Genomic DNA, 6,000 nt, shown 5'->3' on the forward strand with positions numbered 1-6,000 from the left:
ATAAATGACACTAATACCTATTTGTATTGGTTAAATACATGGGCAAAAAAGGAACTGCTATACTCAAAGACGTTAATATAGACACGGGTGGTGCCATTCAAAATTCAGTCTCCTTATGCTTTAATAATATGACATTTATTACATACAACGAGGGCTGTTTAAAAATACTAATGGGTGAAAACAAAAATATAAAATTTAAAACCCAGATAAGGATAGATATTGCTCACTTGATCAAAGCTGTATCAAAGTGGCCTTGTTTTAGTGTAAATACAGATTATAAAGTTAAGCTACTATTCAAGAAAGTTGTAGGATTTATGTCAATAGTATCTAATTTTAAGTTTTCACAAGTGTCTTCAAAATTTACTGGTGCTAGCTCTAAGCGAAAATTACTCTGCAGTTACAAAGAAGGCTTATGAATTCATTATTTTGTGTATTAAAACTTTTAAGCTTGATCATGACATTTTGAGCACTATCGATGGCAATGATGAAAAAAAATGAAATTGTAGACATTTGTGCAGAAAACGAAAGTATTATGAGTACCTACATTGAAATGTTAAAATCCAAAGTTGTGGACATCATAAAAAACTCAAGCAATACTGTTTTTTCTCAAAACAACCATTACTATTTACCAGATTTTGCTCAAAGAATCATGACATTGTGTCATGAATTTCCAAGCTGGAACCAAGTCATGAATGTTTATTTTGAAAACCCTCACGTTGTTGCGACATCAGTACGAGCTGAAACATGTTTTGGTCAAATAAAAGATAAGTTAAAAGAAGATGGTAAATGTAAAAGAGAAGACAAACTTTTAAAAAGACACATGGATTCTATAGATGCAGATATGAAAATTTCTAGGGCTAAATTTATAAATATAGTGCCAAACAAAAATAAAATGCCCAAATCAAAAAAATCAAGTCAAAATTCACATTTGCAGGAAATAGAAAGATGGAGAAACAAGTTTCTAAAGATTCAGGCTGACGATTCTATTGAACTTAGTGCTAATGGTAGTTTAAGTATTAATACTAGTAAAGAGCAAGATGCAGCTGGACTCACCATAAAACAGCTTGACGCATCAATTTCTTCAGATCACTCGTATACTTGGCCATCAAACTCGTTGTATCATCCACTTAATCAGGTACAAAATTCTGAAAAAAGTTTAGATATTAGTCAAAATTTAATGTCTTCCACTTTTCAAGAGAATTATGAATCAGAAATCAATGTTATTTGCTCTTCTGCCACAAAAGAAATCAATCAAGCTGATATTAATACGTCTGTTAAAACAAATAGATAAGAAAGTATACAAGAGAATAGTATGAATAATACATTTAATGTGGTAGTTAAGAAAAAAATTGGAGTACATGTTAGTTCTGAGTCTAATATAGAAATCCTTTTACAGAGATCATCTGGCACTAAAAGCGGGAAAAAGCAATGGACAAACAATATCCAAAATGGAAATCTAAAAAAATCTATTGTTAAAAAAGGTCAATCCATATTATTAAAAAATACATACAGCTACGATGCTATAACCGAAATTTTGTCAAATTGCTGTTCTGTACGAAGTTTCTTAGATTTCATGCACAAGTGTGTATGTTACAAAAAGAAAAAAGAAAACAAATATTATTCCAGTAGCTTAATCAATCATTACATGAATGGTGTCAATAAATCAGATTACACAAACCGTTTTAACCTACTATTAGCAAAATTTAAATTTCAAAATGTAATAGTCGATTGTTATTAGAGTCTGGGCCAAATGTTCTCTTATCTTATGCAAGATTATGGTAGTACGATAGAAAACACGAAGTGCATCGTTTGTGATGTAGAAGAAAGTAAAAAGGTTCTAATTATACCGTTACCACATGATGCAATTGTTTGGAAGGATAAATACAGCAGTCTTGAGCAACATTTGAATAAATATTTTAAAAAAGACCCCTTCTATTGTCAAAACTGTTGCCAAAGCATGGATGTAGCTTATGAGCCTGGACCATACCTGTTCATTGATGCAGAAGCTGCTTATTTTGCTGAAAAAAAATGTTATTACTTGTTTATCAGACATTCCAAAAGTTATCATAATAACGTACAGGGTAAGCAACACCTACCAAACATTATTAGAAGAAACGCATACTTACGTATTATTATACGTAATTAGGTTGTGTTATTGAATATCAAACCGGGCACTACGTTGCATACAATAACTCTTTAAATGGTACATGGAGGAAAAGATATGGTTCACGAGACAAGTGTGGTATGTTAGGAGATACAAACTTACCTGCAATAAAAATTAGTGCTATAATTTATGTACAGGCCAAGTAAATATGTAGTAAAAAATAGTGATCAATTGTGTAGAAGTAAAAATACACAATTTTTTCGTATACTAATGCCTTTTATTTACCCATTAGTCTTAAGAACAATCCAAAACTTGATTCGTTAGCTGATTCAATGTTACTTTTTAGCCTGTCTCTCACTTGATTTAATATGTCCATTGGTGTTTTTCTATAAAATAACAAAAATAATTTAAAGTACATATCAATGTATGGATATTTTGTAGCCAAATAGTTTTAATGTCATCACTTTTCAGAGGATGTACACCAGGGCCCTCAAGTTAGCATCAGAAATGGCTGATCCAGTCGTTTTTTGAAACAATGCCAAAATAACGTGATTATTTAAGTACCAATTTTCGACCAATCATACGTCAAAGTGTGCAACATGAGAATCATGAATCATGATACACAGCTCTTCGTCTATCGTGTCTTTGGCATCATCTTTCCCCCTTCTGTTACGTAAGCTTTTAACATTTCTTCTACCTCAGTTATTCTGTTGTCATTTTTCTGAAGTTCTGCAAACTGTAGTAGGGTTTATGAAAGTAAATAACAATCAACTACCTAAAATTATACAATTTAGTAAAAAATTTATTGCCAATATTTGAACTGGTATAAAAATACGTAGAATCAGGAATATATTGCAAACGATTTGCATACCTAGTGTGAATTTTACTGAGCAGATCGTAAAAAAATTTTTCATACTCGATTACATCTTCCAAAGTAAAATTTTCTTCCTTTCTTCTACATGATTTTTAAGTAAAATAAATTTACAAACAAACATTTTTTGTCATCCTTATTTCTTTAATTATTTATTTTTATTGTAAAAAGCACGTTTCATATCCAACTTTTATTTCACTACCATAAACTATAACGGCGTTTCGTTCCAGAGTTCTGTGAGTCATTTAACCAACAACAACAAACGTTCGACCAATGCATAATGCATTCCACTACCAGAGACTTTAGTCGACGTGATACCAAGTCAACAGCCCGGCAGAACCCTTTTGTGCCATGTGTTTTTTTATCGTTATACGATAGTAAAAAAAATTTGTGAATTAACTTTTTCAACATATTTTTTTTATAATTATAATTTCATTTTCATGTGTATGAATTTAGCGATCATGAGAGCCACTGGTGACTGGTGCCAGTTTGGCAGAAGACGAGAAGACGCGTTCCGCGCATGCATGAAGTAACCAAGTGTAGCCAACTCACAGCAACAAAAACTCCTATCCACCAGTGGTTCGCCAAAGCTATTTGTTATTTTATATTTTATTGATATTAATTACTTTGAATCTGCAATTAAATCATAGAGCAATTTGAAGCCCCCTAAGAGCAGCTTTTTCTAAAAAAAGTTTCTTTTGAATATTGATTATTAGTTTTATAATGACTCGCGAAGTATCGCCTGTTACCGAACACTTTAATTTGTGTTAATTAAATAAATAGAAAGGAACAGTTTTCACTAATTGCATTTCTGAAAAGAGCAGTTTTTAATACGCCGATTCCATCAATTTATTTATTGAATATTTAATTTTTCTCGGGCTAGGGTGGCGTTGGTGTTAGAGACTGTCCCGTTAGTTTAAGTTTATTTTTTATTCGTAGCTGTTAGGTTCTCCCAGCGCAGAACTTAGAGAGGATTGGTGAGTCCTAGTTAAATGCTTCGAGTCGAGAGGCTAGTATATAGGGTCGTCGGTCACCGGGGTTTCCAGCCTTGCGACAAACAACTACGCTCATGTCGTCTGCCAGTAAATTACTGGCTTGGTTCAATAGTGGCTGGCTTTAGTAAACGTGGTCTTTTAGTCGATAAATCGGTAGTAAACATGTATTTGTTGGCAAAGTATTTTAACGTTAGGTAGCCCTTAAAAGAACTGATGAGATTTGTGGTTAAGTAGGTAACATAAATACTTACAATGGCCCTGAAAAAGTATTGTATGGTTTATTAAAAGGTTCATTAATAGCCCCGCTCATCGTTAGTAGGGCAAGTGGGCCTGGAGAATACCTTCTCTGTAGGTGTGCCGTTGGGATGACCAATAAGGAGGCCGTTGTAATTGCCCGTACTCTTTAGGGCTGTCTTCCCTGACTTTCATGTGGAGTAGAAAATTCTCTGACGGCACAAAGCCAGATGGTTGAACGGACACGAAACTCTGAACTGTTGGAGCATGTTGTGCTTTGGCTAGACACGTCTCCTCGAATTGCATCAGCAACGTTGACGTCCCGAACGACCTTTTGGTTGCTGAAGAAAGGTCGTAGCGACAAAAAAGCAGTCCTTGCCTTATGCTGGGCAAATTAAATGTGTTTGTTCCCGGTGAGCTTTCTGTCGAAGGTGACGCCGAGATACTTGAAGGAATTGCTCCACTTTATAGGACGGAAGTTGACTATAATCAAAGGAGGAGTTCGGTTTCGTTTGAAAAGAAATACAGCTAAATTTTCACCAATGGCTGCACTGGACGTGAATGGCACTGCACCTGAAATGCGAAAAATACCACCGCTTAACAACGCTCGCTGCTCGGCCAAACCCAGCTCGGCTACTGGAGACTCACCTGGAGGAAGTCTCACCGGTTGTATCTTGTCGGGAAGCAAGCTACTCTTCTAGGGAAAAACGAGTCACACGACCTGAAAGAAAACGCCGTCTGGAAATGGTATACAAATAACGACACGAAAGGCAGGTTTCTCGGATTGTTAAGATCACTTTATTCGGTACCACAATTCTGCGGGCGTCTAGGCCCGGAAAATTTCGGTGCGATCCGGTGCTATGCCATGGCACGATATCCAACGATCACGCCTCTCTCTCACCCGCTCTCACTCTAACGATCTCTTTGATGCCCGAACCGAGAGGATGGCTCCCGCAGCTAGCCCTGGGGGCCTATCGAAGCAACGAACGCGCGCGTGAGTGAGCGAGTGAGCGCGCGTGAGCGAGCCCGTGGGAGGGAGCAAGCGCACGGTAGCGTTGAGTACCACTGCACTCCCACCGACTACTCACAAGGCGCGAAAATTAAAAAAATACAAAAATATCTCCCATACTACTACCAAATCTCCCAAACCTTATAACCTAATAGAGTATATCCTAATTACTCAGATGAGAGGCAGGCAATACATTATCTATTTTTTTAATAACTCTTTAACTGCACACATAATTATCTGGATGAACGACTGACATTGAATTTATTTTGTAGTTCTCGTAGTAAGTATTCACAATTAATAATACTACAAAATCATGTTCAGATTTTTTTAAAAGCAAAAAAAAACTTATTTGTATTTTTGTCATTCAAGAGCGAATAATACGTACCTGCATGAAATCCTGTCTATGACTCTTAATACTCCTAAACCAATCGATTTTAACCTATTGCAGGGGACAGCCGTACAGTCAATTATTAATAAAATATTTTCAAATAATATGCAATATAAACAAATAATATCATAAGAGTTTTAGAAGTTTTAATAGTAAGTTGTTTTACTTGTGAATTGATCTTATTATTTTTTAGGTGGTAAGTAACATTTCCACTGTAAGTTATTATTAATGCTATGGATAAAGACTCCAAAAGCCAGGTTTCATATTCAAAGCTGCAAATATAACAGAACTTTATAAGCTCAGTTCTGAGAATCTATACACAAAACTGCTGAGTTTACAAGCTTGCTGGTTAATCGTTTGTATATTATTTATTAATTGTTTTATGTGTTGCATTGTACT

Source organism: Copidosoma floridanum, unplaced genomic scaffold (assembly GCF_036245765.1).
Source record: "Copidosoma floridanum isolate Cflo_tuat_1 unplaced genomic scaffold, Cflo_Japanese_pri ptg000032l, whole genome shotgun sequence".
NCBI lineage: Eukaryota > Metazoa > Arthropoda > Insecta > Hymenoptera > Encyrtidae > Copidosoma > Copidosoma floridanum.